Source organism: Quercus lobata, chromosome 4 (genome assembly GCF_001633185.2).
Source record: "Quercus lobata isolate SW786 chromosome 4, ValleyOak3.0 Primary Assembly, whole genome shotgun sequence".
Lineage (NCBI taxonomy): Eukaryota > Viridiplantae > Streptophyta > Magnoliopsida > Fagales > Fagaceae > Quercus > Quercus lobata.
In genome coordinates, this window is record NC_044907.1 from 1,155,261 (window position 1) to 1,174,645 (window position 19,385).

At 34.0% G+C, this 19,385-nt stretch overlaps 1 pseudogene; it reads right to left on the reverse strand.

Moving 5' to 3' along the window:
- Positions 1–2,293: 2,293 nt before the first annotated feature.
- On the reverse strand, positions 2,294–10,339 carry LOC115983376 (annotated as a pseudogene).
- Positions 10,340–19,385: the final 9,046 nt, after the last annotated feature.

The window sequence follows — 19,385 nt, forward strand, 5'->3', positions numbered from 1 at the left end:
CTAACCACCTTCATCTCCATCTTGGACACCCAAATCTGCTATCCCAGCTCTTAATAAACTCAAAAAAAAGTTGGACAGAAAAAGACCCATTGATGCCCTATAACTCTCTGTTTTTGCTTTACCCAATGTCATCGAAGGCTCACTTGTGTGAAACCCATCAGAAAAAGGACATGCGACCTCCATTGATGAGTTCGCGAGTCGACCCATCGCCTTGATATGAGGAACAGAAACCTCATGAGCACAATCAGAGCTCGTCACCGTCACCAATGAGTAAGTTAGCACTGTATCGGCCTTACCCGATGTCATTGGTGACTCTTCGGTGTGAAACCCACTGGAAACAGAGCTATCGACCTCCCTCGCAGGCTTTGCAGGTCGACCCATCACCTCGGTCTAAGCAACAGAAATGTCGTGACCTGTTTTGGAGTTTGCCACCATCACCAACTTGTGGGCTTCGTGTGTTAATGGTCTCGGGTCAGCCAGGGAAGAACTCTCACCAACTTCAAACCTGATTGGGCCTGTAAACTTTGGGTTCAGTAAATGTGGAAGGCCGAAGGTTGTGTCACAACATGGGTCTGAGCCCACAACTGGCTTTACTTGACCCTATAGGTCACAATTCATGCCTAAGCCCACCATGTGCTCCTTTTGACCTCTTATGACCCATTTAAAGCTATTAAATCCACCTTTATTGCAATCCCATGCAACACGTCTCTTTCCTTCTCCAATGACCTCCACAGTCAAGCCCTTCCCTGTCCAGTAAGACTTCCTCAGATCACGTTCTTTTCCATATGCAGATTCATTCAAATTTGAACTGAATCTTAACGGAAATCACTTTTTATTTCCTACAAGATATATCTCACCCAAATTAAAATTCACATTAATGCACCGAGAACCCATATCTCCTCCTCCTCTAAGAGCCATCAGACATGGTTTGCCCGCCGGATTTTCGCTCAACACCATCTGTTCACCTTTTGGATTCTACTTCACCACCCTATCTTCCCCTAAGTGCAACTTCCCCTTATCATGGATGCTTAACAATAGTGGCTGATTTCTGCCCCTGACTTGTGCTTTATGGCCATGCATTATCTCAGCAAAAGTTTTAGACGTTTAAATCCCTGAGTTATCCTTATGAGGCTGAGCAACAAATTTCGAATGATCAAAGTCACCATTCACATAGTATTCAGGTTCCAGCATCTTCCTTAGTTCTAACCCAAAAGCCCTTCACCCATTCTTTGTTCTGCCTTTCAAAATAATAACAAACCTTTTAGACCTGCCAACTTTGAATTCAGTCAATAGTATGAACTGGCCAAAAGAGTTGGAACTCTTTTGGAAAGTATAAGCTATATCACCCTTTCTGAAAGTAAAAAATTGTTTGGGACTAATCCTAATGACAATGTGTTCTATATTCTTCATTAGCCATTGTGTCGCATTCTTACCCATAAAAATCGATTTCATGAAGTATTTTCCCCATTTGAAAATCCTTAAAGAAAAATACTGTCCCCCTTCCTCTACCACCAATTGAACAAATTTGAATTGAATAAAAAAGCTGCGAGAACCACCCATAAAATTTTGATCAACAAGAACAAAAGAACTAAGTATCTGGCTAAGTATGTGCTAGCTCTCTCCTAATCTAAATAGTTCCTCAAATTAATCTGGTTACAATTGACTTACTACTGTTTCCTTGCTTTTTGTTGTTGATTTGTTGAACTCTAGTTCAAACTTGTTCAGGACTTGTTCTTGTAAGGTTCTCCAATCCCACTAAAGCTTTACTCCAAAACCTAGGGCTACAGCAAGTGGCTTTTTTGCTCGTCTATCCTCTTACATTATATCTTTCTTCCAAACCCTGGATTTTGGCTCTTTCTTCTTGGATTCAATTCCCTTATCCCCTCTCTTTTCATTTCAATAATTACAATAACCTAGCCTTTACTTTTTGTTACATCTGATTCCTCCCTGTTTAGTATTTACCCCAACCTTATATTTCTCTTCTCTAACTTTTCCTCACCTAGGTAGTGTGAGTTTGGATAGTGTTTTAGGCCTGGAGTTGCGTGTTTGCATTTCATTTCTGTGGGTCCCGTGCATTGTTCACGGGACCCGCAAGTACGGAATCTAGCAAAATCAACTTTAAAACTAGGTCTCATGGCACTATTTACATATTTAAAAAATATTTTGCTATAGTGTTTTCAGTTTTCAACAATAGGCGATATCCAAACAGACTCGTAGTGTCTTTGTACATGTAGGTAATGGACAGCAATATAAGCCACTTGTAAGAGGCAAATATTACAAATATAACTAGGAGCATGAAGCCGTCTCCTCAAGACACAGCTTTTACATTTCTACTCTCATCTTCTCTCCTTCCATTTCTTTCCATTCCAAACATACCCTGAATGTATGGATATACATTTGAAGCATATTTAGTACAAAAAAGCTTAAGATAGAGTAGGAAAATTCCCTGTTCCATCAAGGGACAATATTTCATGAATTTACAATGAAATAAGATAAGATTCATTAAAAAAAAAAAAAATCTTCTTCAATAAAAGAAATAAATTTAGATTTATATGTTTCAAAGAAACATAAACAAGACTAGAAAACTAACAAACAAGCAACATATAACCGAAAATTACAACATACAAACTTTTTGTCAGCTCGAAGCTTTTCCAGAGGTTGGCAAAAGAAATCAGCGTCAGCACGCATAGGCCAACCTAGCCGAAAACAATCAACTGACCTACAATTCACACCAACATAATTTTTAATAATCTGTACATATGAAATTCATATAATAAAAAATACAAAAAATATAAAAAAAAACCCATTGTACCAGAAGTATTCATTTAAATCATCATAATTTCTCCACCGAGAATGCTTTGCTTTTCCTCTTCTCCTTTTAGCTTCCTGTAAAGCACAAAATAAATGGTAAGACAAAGCAGTCAAATATCAATAGAACAAAATGCATTTTTATAGACCCAACAGAACGTGCAAAAGCAACACCTTTGCTATTGTCTCATATATTGGAGTTACCACTTTCTTTAGAAAAGCCTCATCATCACCACCATAGACTGGCTTTACAGGCTCACCAGTCATTGGACTAATTCTTCCATCCAGCATCCCATACAACTCAAAAGCCATCTATAAAGATTGGAGTACAACAACTGAATAATTATACTTAAATCAATCAAGATACTCAATTTTCAATGATAGTAACCAATTCAATGAGACTATAAATATCATAAAAGTTAATAAATATCATAAAAAGCATAAATATGAAACATGTATAAGAACCTGAAAATTCAGAGCAAGTCTATTAAAATTTATTCTGAACATCCATAATTTATCTTTTAAATTGGCCAAAGTTCAACCACTCCATAACTATTCTTTTTTTTTTTTTGGGTTTGAGAGCCAAAATTCCACAACTCAACTAAAGAAATTTTTTTTAGTATAAGGCAGAATGTATGAAACATGGTAATGGCCAGGATTTACTACAAATAAGTTTATGGAAAATTCTGATATACACCATGGTTCAACGTTTTAGAAATTTGTAATGGTATACTTGTTACAATGATATCACTGCACACTTTAAACCCACCAACCTCTAATGACTACACACTTGGCAATATCTCATTACTTGAATAAACTGTAAAGGTTTATTTATGGAATTATTATTTTAAGAGAAAAACCTCTATCTCTGTTCCCCTAAAAAAAGGGGAGAGAAATATTTGGACATAATTAGTACATACTCATCAAAATGTTTAGACTGAACAAGCTAGATATTGCTTACTGATTAATATATTTATTAGTAAATCCTTAGCTTGCAATATTACACTACCTATGAAGTCTATGAGAACAACAAAAACCAAGTACATGAAAGCCTGCGGTGGCACCTCTATCATATTGTATAAAGTAATTTCAAAAAACCACGAAGTCAGTGAGTTGACTTGCATACTCTTGCAGCCCATTCAACCCCGCATACATCTTCCAAACCTCTCCTACCAATAGATGATAAAATTGCAAATAGGAACAAACATGTAGCCCTTCACATCATGACCTTGGCATTCCCAACTACTCGCTATAGCACATCAAAAATCAAATGAAAAAACAAATTATGTATATTTTTTCAGTTATAATCTCTTTATAATATCTAGTAAAAAATTATTAAAAGTAATTTTGTGATATTTTGGTTCCTTCAACTTCCATGCAACATCCCCACACTTGAATTAATTCTCATAAGTATCTAAATCTCTCATACATCTCCTTACGATTTAGAGCCCTAAAGAAATGAAAAAGAAAGCTAATTCTTTTTTCTCTCATTGCAATCTCAGGAACAATTTGAACTGTACATACATGATGATAAATATAGCAGAGGCATTCTGGCATGAATCTCAAGTTTGAAGCTTCTCCCCATATAAGAAGATATAAACCCATGTATAGTAATTTTCGCTGCTGCACTTCTTGTTGAATTGTTGGTAACCTGCCAATTAAAAAAGCCATAAAGTAAAAGCAATATATCAAATCATGAGTGCCTGACCGTTTAGCATCAACTCGCATGAAAGAGAATAGGAAATGCCCAAACAGAGAAAATAAGGTGCTTTTTAAGTACCAACTACAGCAGAAGGAAGCAGCAGTATAGCACTGTTGCACGCAACACTATAACTAATTCACTTGGCACTTCAAAACAAAACATATTTTTGAAATATATATATAAAAAAAAAAGACAAAAAAAAAAAGGAAGCCTCACCAAAGGCTACTTTTGCGATCGAAATACTTGCACCACCTTTTTTAGTTTTTAAAAAGTTTCTTCATCACTTCTGTCAGAGCACAATCATTCAACTAAAGAGGCAAAAAGTAGCATATGTTATGGAAAATTAAAGATTGGCTCAGAAAGTAAAAATAAAATCCCAAGCAATCTAAGAAAAATAAGACCTTGGGTTGCTGATCAGGCTTTGGAAATTGTCTTATGCGTACATTTGCAAGCAACAGAATCAAGTGCTCCCTTTGATTCTCAACATTATCTTTCTGTATATTAATAAATGGAAAGTAGCCTGCTGATTAAACATGAAAAACCAAGTAATTGTCAACAAACAATTTGGCAAGTCACCTGAAAACCAAACATGGCCTGAAGCCAGTCTAGAATGTCTTCATTTACTTTCTTCTGGTGGTCCTTTGGCCATGGCAAACCCCTGATGTTACAAAGTGCAGAAACACTAGCTTGAATCTGCAAATAAATAATTCAAAATCAAACTCAAGTGTGCAAGAACTAAGGAAAATAAACTATTCCACACCAGAAAACTGGAACAAACCTCAGGATATCTCATAATAGCCTGATTTTCACTATCTGGATCAAGAGGAAGAATATTATAAGGCTTATATAACTGTTTCTTCTCCTCGACCTTAGCATGAGCTTGCAAAATCTACAATAAAAATCAAAAGGGAAACACTATCCAATTACCACAACAAAAGAGAAAAAAGAAAATAATTACTACATCCATATATATAAATGCAACCACAGCACATGAGGGTTCTTGGACAAAAAAAGTATTCTTTTCAAAAAGTCCCAATAACTTGATATCATTCAGAAGTAAGATGTAAAATGCATTCAGTTTCACCTCAATAGACATTGCAATAGCCTTCAAAACCTCAAATAGGACAGAAGCAGTTCGATATGCTTTTGTAAGTTGGGCACTGAGTCAGGAACATGAACTTAATATCAAATAAATATAATGCACTAGAGCCAACCCCCAAGAAAGTAATCAACAAGACATCAATTCTCTCAGAGAACCAACCGGTCATGTTTATCAGTAGCATTCTGCAAAGCTTGAATATAATTTTTGTAGTAATCCTGATAAAATCTCTGCATTTCTTGAGCATCACTCTTCGCCCCCCTTCCTGCCAATCTCGTTTCATTTTCCTGAAAATAAAATAAGAGTGGATAAATATTTCTTCAGAGAGACCCTTGATTAGAAATTGTAGGGAATTAAAGCCAAAAGGTAATGACATCTTGAAACATTATGGAACACTTTCTAAGGTAGAGCAAATTAGTTTTACTCCAAAAGGAAGAAAAATGAAAAATGGAAGGAAAAAAAAAGGAGAAAGCAGATAGAAGGCACTGAACATGTATATCATTTAAAGTCGGTCATCACACAAAAGCAATATCTGAGATAAAAATACCAGATCACCATTGAGAGTTGAGACTATCAAGCAGGTACAAGACGAGTTTGAAATGTTGTCTGGTTTGACAGCCAATTCTGGTTAGAGTGAGGTGTTTTCTCTTTTTTCAATGAAGTTTATTACTTATCAAAAATATATATATATATATATATATATATATATTATGAATACTACCATATAGCTCTCTGTGACATGGCAAACAAAATGACAATAAAATTTTTTTAACTTCAAGATGACAAATGGTGTTGCCATGTTGGCCCCTGGCTAGATCTGAGGACTCACTGTCTATTCAGCCCAGACTGCACAAAATTGTTTTGAGTACTGCAGACTCAATGGATGCTAAATATTAATGTACTGCAACTTGGAAGCACTTAGAACAAAATTCCCCTTTGTTTCTTGGTTGAAGTTGGTATGGTTTACAAAATCTATTCCAAATCATTCCTTTATAAACTAAATTGCAATCAGGAATAAGCTATCAACCAGGGATCAAACAGGTTAATTGGAGTTATACAGGAGACATTCTCTGCACTGATTGTAGGAATGAACTGGAAAGCAGCTGTCACCTACTTTCTGAGTGATCATTTCACTAAGAGAGTTTGGCAGACTATATTAATTAAGTGTTCGATGAAGATAGTGAGACAAGTTTGGCAGACCATTATGGATGCTGTTATATTGATACTTGCTGCAAGCACTAAAATGAAGAATTGCATTCTGAAACAAGAAAAAAGGTGAAAAATTCCATTCCGAACAGGGTTCTCCATGGTATGTGGCATATTCCTTTTTTTCTGTATGCAGTTTTTTTACTGCCAGTATGTTGTACTGTGCTTACAGTTTCTCCTCTTATATTTCTCCATTCAGTTGAATGAAATTACTAATTCACTAAAAAAAACGCAAATCATGATAGTTATATGAATCTTTATATAAATTGTTACACCTTTGATCATGATCCTTCTAGAATAATATTGCTTACTAGAGAAGAAAAAGTAGATTTAACGAGCAAGTGATTTTAAAGCTCACCCTCTCTAGACGTTGAAGAAGTGCAGTTTTAAATTGGCGAACATCACGTCCACTAGATGTAGGATCCAGTCTGTGTGCTTTTTCGAAGGCATATAACCTACCTAATTCCAGCATTGACAAAAATATGCATTTGAGTTCAGATACATATCAGAGTTCAGAAAGCATCCCATTTTATTCATTAAGAGATATACGCCATGTTAAATTCTGACATATTATAACATATAAAAATAGACAAAACCAAATGCAGTGATTTATTATTTAGGATATACAATAGAATCAACGAAGAAAAGAATGTCGTAGCAATTGAACAGCAAACTCAAATGTTATTGATTATAGAAAAAACCATATAAATAGTATAAGTGTGAGTTACCAAAAGTGAAAAACTGTCAAACAGACAGAATGGATATTTTCTTGCTGAAGGGATCTCACGCATAGGAAGAGGAAAGACACTTAGAAGAACATGGAGTGTGTTTCTTTAAAGAGTATTTTTCTGTTATTTGAGAGAGCACCTTTGGATGCATTGGGGTTTTGGGATGCTGAGTGTCTCGTTTGTGATTTTGTTAGTTGGTATTGAGAGATTGCTTTGGGTGTAATGGGATTTGGGTTAGTTTGTGTTTGTGAGAGTTTTGAGCGTGTTTGTGATTGAAAATACCATGAATATTATGTGGGAGTGTCTGTGAGTCTGGTTTGTGAGAATTAGTTATGTGATATCATTGATACAAAATTTTGGTTGGCATTGCCCATTGATACATGAAGTTGGCCGAACTACATTAAATTTTTGTGTCTTATATGATTTTTTTTTAATGCACTTTCTCTAGCCCCAAAAATTCCTACAAACTGATATCAAAGCTCAAGGTTCACCCTAGTGTGGTTCAAGAAAAGAGTTTTTGTACAATTTTGGTTTAATATATGCGCACTCAATTTTAACTTCGGATGTAGAAAAAATGATCAATTTTTTCGCGAAAACTTTCTTAGATTAAGGTGAATTGCTTGGTGGAATTTTCGTTAGAATTTGCCTCAAATTCCTAACTTGACTTGGTTTGAATTTTCTTAGTGTGGGATTAAAGTCTATGCCTTGTTAAGAAAGTAATTTGGTATTCATTGTTAACTATGGAAGGTATTCATACTCTGCCAAGGAATATGTAGTGAAGTTTTATATATACAGTGGTGATAAAGGCTCCTCCCACATTGGGAGAGGCAGTGCCGGCTGAATAGTGGAGCAAGAAAGGCGGTCGCCTAAGGCCCCAAGTTAAAAAAAGGCTCCCAAATTTTAACCAATAGGGTTATTTATAATCAATAAATAAAATAATATTTTTTTACCATATGAAAAAAAATAAAAAATAGAGAAAAATGCAATGTCTACAATATTTTTACAACACTTTTACAATTATGATAAGTAGCAGGTTGTTACAACCTGTTATTGATGGCAAAAAAATAATTATAGTGATATTTTCAAAGAGAGAGAGGAAAAAAAAAAAAACTTAAAACCTAGGATCTGTTGTAAAAAAATATTGTGAATGTTGTACTTCTAAAAAAAATAAGAATAATAATAAGAGTTTAATTAGCAAACTTTTACTAGTTCTCGTCTAAGTCTACCACTAACACTATTTTTTTACTTAATATTATCAATCTACCATATCAATAAATATGAAAAATTTTGTCAAATTTTTTTTGTTCATAAAATTTAAAAAAAAAAAAATTCTACGTAGTTTATATTAATTAGTTGTAATTTTGCATCTAAAATAAAATAATTAATTTTTGCCTTAGGCCCCCAAATACATCAAGCTGCCCTTGGGGAGAGGAAAAGACTCTTAGAAGAACATAGAGTGGGTTTCTTTGAATAATTGTGTGAATGAGAGAGCATCATTGGATGTATTGTGCTTTTGGGATAGTGAGTGCCTCCTTTGTGAGTTTTTTAATTGATATAGAAAGTTTACTTTGGATTTAATGGGATCTGGGTTAGTTTACGTTCATAAGAGTTTTGAGTGTCATTATGTTTGTAGTGATCATAAGAGTTGTCCGTTTGATTTAAGAGAATTAATCATGTGATACTGTTGATGGTGAATTTTGGTTCCAACGTAAGTTCTACCTCCAGAAAACAACGGAAGACCTGATAACTACATCATATATACAGCTAACTGATCAAAGCAAGTTTTTTTCTTTCACTTTTTTGGATACGGATCAAAGCAAGGTATAAATCAACATAGTTTAAAGTATGTTAAATCCACTGACTTCTTAATTCTAGTGGATCAAAGAGGATACTTAATCAGGTGTAGATACATACACAAAGCATACAAGCATATATACAATTCAAATCATATAAAATAAAACTGCAACTTACAGAGATAAGCAACTCTTGGGTTGCTAGACTCAACTTCATTAGCCAAACGAAGAATTGGAGCAATCTCGACCAAGGAAGAAGGCACCACCTCACTATCCAAGATTGGCTCTCCTAAATTTCCGGCAGTCTGAGTCCGCAAAATCCGCCTAGGCGGTGGCTGATCAGACCCCCTTCTACTTGACATCTCTAGACCCCAACAAATATCAACTCAAGCCACCTTGTTTACCAGTCAAAACCAATCAAGCAAAATAGACAAACTCCCATCAAACTCATCAGTTTGAATCCAAATTATAGATCTGCCACAATTTCACTATATATAAAGTATAAGCCCCTGAAATTCCAAAAAAAAAAAAACTTCACCCAACTGATACATAACTCAATATTTGACTCCCTTTTTTCCCCCCAAATTCAAGATATTAAAAAACATCAAAAGGCAGAAGAGGCAAAAACTGTGTATCTAGTTACCTACTATTCTTTTGGTTCCCTTCCTTAGTATCAAGCAAAGTGTAATACTAATAGTATTGTTTCTTTTCTTTTCTTTTCTTTTTTTGTTATTTCTGTAATAACGAAGTACAGAGACAAAAGAAATAATGGAGTGTTTCCAAATCCAAATGTAAAGCATACCTCAACTAAGCCATTATATGTACCTCTGAAAATGGTTGAAGCATTTGTTCAATTACTCAGGCACAGATATACACAGAGAACTGTCTTAGACAGAAAACCAAAGAAGCAAAAGAGAAAATCTTCAAATTTGAAGAAGTGGGTTTCGAAGAAAGATAGGAACAGAAGTAAAATGAAGTGGAAGAAGGAAGAGTGTCCCAGCTGCAGAGGACTTTTAAGTTTTAAGTCGACAAGAAAATATATAGCTTTAAACATGCAAATAGTACTTATTGATATTAATAATAATAATAATAAATAGTATAGCATAAACAAGGATAGAGAGTGTAAACTTACATAAAAAAAAGTAACAGAGATCTAGAGAGAGAGAGAGCTTGGTGAGTGATTGGTCTGTTTCATGGCAACGCAGAATCAGAAGATGCGGAGGCAAATATTATTACATGTCGATAGTCAAATTGCTTTGTTTCATGGGTTTTAACTTTTAATTAATAGTCCAATCACAACATGCCAAGTCATTTAAAAGTTTCTTTTTCGGGTTTCTTCTCAGCTTGGCAACATGTTAAATCTTAAAAATTTTAGCATTGAACTACAGTAAAATCTCATTTTTGAGACCCTACTATAACAAGATGCTAGAGTTTTTTTAATTCTTTTTCTTTTTCTCTCTTTCAGCTTTCCTCTCTCTTTCCTTTCTCTTTTTCTCTCTCTCAGCTTTACTCTTTATTTTGCAATATATTTTATTCAAAATATTCTAAAATAATAATTTCACTCCATCTTGCTTCCAACACTACTGTCTTAGAGCATCTCCAGCAACTTCTTCAAATTTTTGTAGTGTTTGGAGAGTGAACAGTTCATTTTAGCTTTTGTCTACCTACTTTTTCAAATATACTTTCCAACAGACCCTCTATCATTTTCTCTATTCTATTTAAATATTATTTCTTCATTCTTTCTTTAATATTTCTTTTTCAATCTTCTTTCATTCATCTAATTTTATTGAGAAGTACTACGCCCTTAACATTTTACAATATTTTCACAATAAATTATATGTGGTAAGTTATTACTGATTTTAATTTGAACACATCACTTAATTTTTTTTTTTCATCATTATTAGTTAGTAACAACCAACTACTTAAAATTTATTGTGAAAATATTATAATAGCATTTCTCAATTTTAATTTCTTATTCTTTATTTTATTTTTCCCTTTTATCTCTTTTTTTTTAATTTTTTTTTCATCCACATGTTTCTTTTCTTTTTCTTTTTTCCTCTTTTTTTTCTCCTCCACACCTTTCCTTATCTCTATCTTCACTTTTCATTTTTCTTTTCTTCTCTAGCACTTCGTCTGGAGCTATCTTCACTTTTCAAGAAGCTCTCTCTCTTTCTTTCTCTCTCTCACATCGTCGGCGAATGACAAAGGCTAGAGGACAACCTTTTTTCTCCTCCCCACCGAGGCTCAGATGAGTCAGCTTTGCTCTTTTTTTTTTTTTTTTGGGTTCTAATTTGATTAGTTTTAAAATTGTGAGTTGAGTTTGTGTTTTGATTGAGAGCTCTGTCGATTTTGTGCTTCACCGTTGTTTTCTGATGAGAAGCAAAGAGAGAGTTTTTTTCTAAAGAGAAGCAAGAGAGAGAGGGAGTGCAGAAGAAAGAGAAATAGAGGAAAGAGAAAAAATTCTTTTTTTATTCAACCGGATATTATTTTAAGGGAGAATATTGTTTAGAGGTGCTATAATAATTGCTATGGTGTTCTCCATGTTGCCATTGTAGCAAATCTAAAAACACAATGGAGCTGGAGAGGCTGTTAGAAGGGTTTTTTTTGTGTGTGTTTGCTTTCCATAACTGGCTTTAGAGAGCCTATTGGAGATGCTCTTAACAACCACCATCACAATGCCCTATAGCCAAATTTGCCATCATTGAAGACATCAACTTAGACCACCATTCATGAGAGAGAGGGTGAAATTAAAAAATAGCCAATACAAAACACTATAGTGCACTTTAAAATTTAAGAATAATGTAACATTTTACAAAAATAAAAAGCTAGATGTAAGAACAATTTTATGTCTTTAAATGTACAGTACTATCTATTTTTTTTTTTTTTTCAATGGCTTTTGAAAACCTTTTATTTTTTGAAAACCTAAATGTACTATCTATAATATTTTTAAGATACGATATAGTATATAGCCGTTGTTCAATCTATAACAATAATTCAGCAAAAAAAAAAAAAAAAAAAAAAAAAAAAAAAATCTATAACAATAGCTTTTTTAGATATTAAAAAAAAAAAAAAAAGCTTTTTGACGTAAATGCACTTTGGGTTCCTATATTTTGCACTTTTTTCATTTTAGTTCATATATTTTATTTTTACCACTTTTAGTCTTTAAACCAATTAACGTGTGGCATTTAAGTTCTTACCATCAGCCAACTAATGGGAAAAACTGAGGTTGTAGACTGAACACCCTTTAATCTTGGTTTGGTATACCTTTTTTAAAAGGTGATTTTTGCAAAATTTTGGATAAAACTGCTTTTTCAAAAGCTTTTTTTAAAAAAAAAAAAAAAAAAATCTTAAAACGCCTTTTAAATTAAAAACACTTCTAGCTTTACAAATCTATATACCACACAATTTTGTAACATTCCCTTCTCCCATTTTTTATAATAATAATAAAAAAAGAATCTGAAAAATTAGGAGTTGGTAGGACTTTAGAGTACAAGCAAAGCTGGGTTAATATTTTAGTTTCAATAACTAAGTCATGACTTCATTTGCTTGGATGGAATTGAGCACAGATGATCACTGCTCCCTTGAAAATTTAATATGATTCTTGTATCATATGAATGGGTGTGACTTTGAGATGATCTCATATTTTATGGTACTACTGGTTAAGCCAAGTTTTCATCAGTAAGAGCTAAGCGGATGGAAGAAGAGTAAATTGAGGTTCTTTTTCGTTTCTATTATGAATAAGAATTGAGGCTTCTAGCAAACGAACAATTATCTTATATTTTCATTTATCAAAAAATTTTCAAAACTTCTTTAGCTTTGTCACAGCCTCATTTTTGTTAAGAAAAAGTTATATTATGCAAAACTTTATTTTACTTAATACGTACTAATTTTAAAATGACATGATTATTTTGATTATAAGGGGTTTTATTTTTACAAATATTAATTGAATTTGACCTAAGAGTTAAATTGGCTCTTGAACATTTAATTTGAAGAATTAACCGTTTGGATGTTAGGTTTGTCACAAATCAAACCTAATATCAATTTTCTAAAATTTAAAAAAAAAAAAAAAAAAAAACTTCTATCCAAATATTTTTCATTCAAGACTTATGGATTAAATCATTAAGAATTCTACCACATCATCAACATTTTTTGTTGAAATATTCATTGTGAGTTGTGTGATTAATTAGTTATATTTTAAAGTCACACATGAAATACTAATGACAAAAATGAGTGGTTAATACAATATAATTGGGGCTTACCTCATATGTTTATCTTTAGGTAAAATGATATTCTTATATGTTATATTAACTTCTCATTTAGAGTATCACTACACAAATAATAAGTAAAAAACATACAGCAATTTTGAATCTGTATACACAGGGAATGCAAACAGCTAATGAATCATGAGCAAGTCTTTTAATTTTTCCCTTAAAAACATTTAAAATAATTTACAATTCAAAGCTAAATATTCTTTAACATGTGCTCTTTTTTTTGCTAATACTTTAACATGTGCTCTTAAGATAGTTGTCAATAATAGTTTACATACAATCACGCAAACATTGCCCAAAAAATGAAAGCTAGATATGTGTCCAAAATGGTAGAGATTAATGGTCAAAAGATAGTCTACATTTTCATGTTAGTAGTGACCGGTTCAAAAGTGTTGATTATTAAATCATAGCCATTGATGACGAGATGTATTGCTGATTTTTTTTTTTTTTTTTTGGGGGTGGGATTTAAACTCCGGATACCTTCATTAAAATATTTTTATTGTTATTATTATTAGTTTTATTTCTAAGTTACGTATGCATCAACGAAAAAAGTCTTAAACACGCAATCTAACCCTCCACCTTATTGTTAGAAAGGGGTTGTTTAACATTGATGTAGAAAGAATACCCTTGAAGACGTCACTGTGCCATTTCATAAGGTGTATTATAAGCGTCAATGTTAAACACCCAAGATTCATGTCCATTTTAGTTAATCCATACTCAATTTATCAGTACTACTTGTATTGTACATTATAACTATAAATATTTTAATGTCAAGTTAGCTTACGATTAGTATCTCTATAAATATTTCCAATAGCCTCATTCACTACAAAAAAACATGACTTGTTTCAACCCACTTTTTCCAAGGGTTCAGTGAAAATAGTTGAAACAAACACTAAAAACTAACGCGCTAATTAAAATGTGACTAATTTTATTACAATGGCCATTAAAACCCTTGAAATAAACTAAAACACTAAAATCCCGTTTAATTGTTGCCTCTGAATTTTTACATTCTTCAACGGAATTCTAACACAACCCTTAATAAAAGATATCCAAATATTTTAACCCTCGGAATAAAGTGTCTCTCTCTCACAAACTCATAATTCAGAAAACCATTTTCGAATAAAGTCTTTGCTCACTCTCACAAACTCAGAATGAAAACCCATTTTCATTTTGTTCAACCATCCTCCAAACTAAATGAGAACTCTTAGAAAATTCTCTCTCTCTCTCATTTGAGCTCATCTCATCTCCGACGATCGGTTGAGGCGCGGTGGTCGGCGATCCTATCTCCAACGACGACCAGCGGTTGATAGTCAAAGCCATCTCCTCCGCCCCTTTGTTTGATTACAAGTCTCTCTCTCTCTCTCTGTTTGTTTCTCGAGAAAAAAAATTGAATCTGGAAATTACCTAGTAGAACTTTGCAAAGGAATTTCGGTATTCTTTCTTGTTTTCTCTCTCTCATTCTCTCCATTGATATTTCTCTTCCTCGCCAATAATATAATTTGGGGCTAGGGTTTGGATACTTTGGAAATGGAATTACATATTATATTGAAGAAATGCTTAAAAAGGAGTTGGTAAGTGTTAATGGTGTAGTATTTCAATAATATCAATTTAAGTATGGGTTGGATCTATGAGGTTTTTTTGTGTTGTTGTGTTTGTTAATTTTAGGTTTCTTGTGGAAACGAGCATTGGTTTATCAATTGTATCAATTTAATTTTTGCTTGATTTGGGTCATTGCAATTCAATGCTCTGTTCAGCTTCTTTACATTGCAAAGATTTTTAAACTCATTTTGTTTATAAAACTTACTAGAGCTTATGAATTTTATAAATTCATTTTCAAGTTATGTAGCTTGGAATTGGTAATCTATTTTTCCCTTATATTTGATATTGTTCTATTCCAATGAATACAAAGCCTGCATTCTTTTTTCTTTTTGATAAGATGTTTATGTCTGACCTGAAAGTATTAACTCGGTGTAGTTATGGCATGGTGTCAATGCATCATATTGAAGCATTATAAACTTGTAAAACTCCCTATAGTGTTGAAAAATTCACCATTTGAGTATGTGGGTAACAGGAATAAGACCTTCCATCTGAGTTAAAATTTTGATTGCAGATATGGGCAATTTGACATTTAAATGATGACTTCCAAGTTCTCATGATTTATACCTTTACCTTAAAATTAAAAGTAATTACTATGGGTTAATGCCGTACAAAAATGTACTTAGATTCAGAAAGTGTCATCTGTAATAATTGCTTGTGAGACTACTAAATATATCCGTTTGCTATTGATAATATAGTCAATTGTAAAATGAGCTGAGTCTTCTTATAATCATTAGAAGTTGCTAGCATAGTTCTCCATTTTGATTCTCAATTTGAGATGGGCAAAGAGCTGTTTTTGCTAAATGAAATAATGTTTCTGTTGTTTAATGGTCCTGCCTTATAAACAAAATAGTTTCATCTTTAGTTTTATGTGGCCACACACCCATGCTTTGGATTATGTGATGCAATTTTCTCTTTTTCTTTCCCATTATGGATACAAGTCCTTCCTAACTCAGTTTTTGCAAATTGTTTTATATCTGTTATAGTCATGACTGGGGTCCTTGGGTAATGCCTAAGAGGGTAGTTGAAGTATTTGGTGGATGGAAGAACTGCTGCGGTATACCAAGGAGGTCTATTTGAAAAATGATCCTCTTGTGCTTAATGTGCCCAATTTGGAGAGGTTGCTTGGAATTTTAAGGGTTGTTAGAAATCTGTCACTAGATCTGCATTACAGTTGTATAGCCCTTGGACAATACCAAAATATTTTAGAACCATGTTTCTTGACTTTTTATTTGTTTCTTAGTTCTGTGAATGCTTTCTATTTATTGTTATTTGACTTCGTTTTGCTGAGTTATTGCATTATTCATCTTCAATACTTAATTACTGTATGCTTTCTATTTGTTTTGTCAAATGGTAGAAAGAGAAGACAGGTCATAGCCCTAGTAGAATTGAATTATTTGACATCACCCATGTGCAAGCTAATGGGCAAGCAGTAAATGAACCAACACAAGATGCATTGGTATGAAATCTTATAATTATATTAATATAGATAGTATATTTTTATGTGGTTTTGTTTTGTTCACCTACTACCATGTTAGATTGTGCAAAGAACCTTGTTTTTACAATTTAAAACTCTTGCTCCTGTTGAAATGGATACCATGTCAGATTGTGCAAAAAACCTTGTATTATGAACTCTGTTGTGCCTTTTTCATTCTTTTTGAAATTGTGGGTATCTTGAATTTGATATTGTGGAAAGGTGTAGATATATTTGTTGGGAAATTAACAAACTTTTGGTATCATTCTCTCTTTTCCAGAAACTTGAGGGCACCCACAATGGCTGAAATGTTCAATTGTACTAGCTGATAACTTCTTGCTTTGGAGATGATGATGAAGAATAAAATGTATCAAAACTTTTAACTTTTGGACAAATTTGGTCTTTGTACAAAGTGTGGTTGTTGATATCTTTTCTCTTAAACAATAATTGACATATCGGCAGTTTGTATGCGGCCCCTAATCTGTTAATTTGTAGGTTTGAGATTAGAGATCAAAGAAAGTGTAATTGTAACAACATACCACTTTTGCTATACATCAATATCATAGCATATCATCTCAACAATTGTGAATTTTTGTGTGTGTGTGTGTATATATAGTGCATGATTGTAGTTTTTTTTTTAAAAAAATAAAATAAAATCTTATTTTAAGGGTCAAGAGATCCCTTAAATAACCTTATTTATCAAGAGTTGTAAATATAAAATTTTTAAACCTTGGTAAAAGGTTATTTAAGGGTCTCTTGACCCTCAAGATAAGATTAGAGCACTTGTTTTAAGGGTCATGAAGGTCGTTAAAATTTCCTTTTCGATGGTATATGTTTCGAAGGTTATCAAGGGTCAATTGAACTCTTAAAATAATTTTTTTCAAGGTTTTTTAATACTTTTTTTAAGGGTTTTGACCCTTGAAAAGAGTCAAATTTGTTGTAGTGATTGTAAAATGACAATTTATTATCTGGTACGTTAGTAAATGTAAGGGTCCCCATAGTTGCACATCCCTCCAGGTAGCGACCGATGGACGGATGATGGACTCAAGGTTCATTTCCATTGCACTTGAGCAATATATATGGGAGGACATAACTCGATCCATAAAGGACTTGAGTAGTATGTTGCAAGCGAAGCACGGGCATGATGTAACTATGTATAAGGTTTGGGAAGCCAAACAGAAGGTTGTTGCGCATATTTACAGGGATTTTGATGAGTCATACGCGGCATTGCCATGGTTTCTAGTGGCATTGGATGATGCAGGTCCAAGCATTGTAACTTTGCTAAAGTGAGACCCCCGTGTTCCGGGGACTTGTATTTTCAACCCTGCTTTTTGGGCTTTCTGTCCATGTATTAGGGGGATCAGGCATTGCAGGCTGGTGATAAGCATAGATGCAACGCACCTCTATGGCAAGTACAAAGGAAAGCTATTGATAGCAATGGCAATAGATGGTAACAATGAGGTTTATCCACTCGTGTTTGCCATTGTTGAAAGTGAGAGCACGGGGACATAGGGATGGTTCTTGGCATGCCTGTTGAGTCAAGTTACGGATTGGACCAATTTGTGTATAATCTCTGATAGGCATCGTGGGATACAATCATGCTTCGATAACACCACTAGGGGCTATTTGCAAGCGCCCTTAACCCATCACCGGTATTGCCTCCGCCATTTAGTAAGCAATGTTAACACTAACTTCAATAGGGTGGCATTGAAGAACTTGGTATGGTAGGCAGCAATTGCGAATCAAGTTAGGAAGTTTGAAAACACCATGGATTGCATCATGAATGTCAATCCAAATGCGTACGACTATCTTAAGGATGTAGCTCGTGAAAAGTGGACACTTGCACATGACCATGGGCATCGATATGGAGCAATGACAACCAACCTGTCACAGTGCTTCAATGGGGTACCTGAGGGCGCACTTAGCTTAACCATAACCGTAATGGTGAAGTTCACATTTTACAAGGTGAACTTGTACTTTGATGATCATCGAAACAAAACCCTAGAGTAGTTGGAAGAGGGGCAAGAGTGGTACAAATATGCCTATGACAAGTTCAAGGCAAATCAAGAGAAGGCGAAGCTCAATATAGTTAGAAGGATGAGCGCGCAACAGCGCTTATATACAGTGGAGACATAGTCTTCACTGTTGTCTACTAGCAGGGGAGCTCACACCCATAGGGTTTCGCTCATGGATAGGACGTGCACGTGCGGGAAATGGGAAGCAAACAAGATTCCCTATTCACACTTGATAGCAGTTTGTGCCAAGTACAAACACAATGCGACGAAGTTTATGGATCGTTTCTACCGTGTGTCCGAATGGTATCAAAGCTATGAGTCGATATTCCAACCACTAAAAGACAGGTTAGAATGGTCGGAGCTGGCAGAAAGGAGAACAGTGATGCTAAACCCACGGTTGATCCAAGAGAAAGGTCGGCCTAAGTCCACAAGAATCTGCAATGAGATGGATGATGAGGATAGGGAGTTGCCAACCTCTTTGTGAATTAAGAACAGACCAAAGTCGAAGTGTGGGTTGTGTCACCAAGAAGGCCATAACCGTCGTAGATGTCTGACTCGAAATGTGGAATCAACAAGCCGTGGTGCTACATAATAGGTAACAATTACAAGTCATAGTTGTGACTAGTTACACTTTGGGCAATCTTGTGATTAGTTGTTCAAGTAGTTGCATGAGTAAAAGATGCAGTGTTGATATAT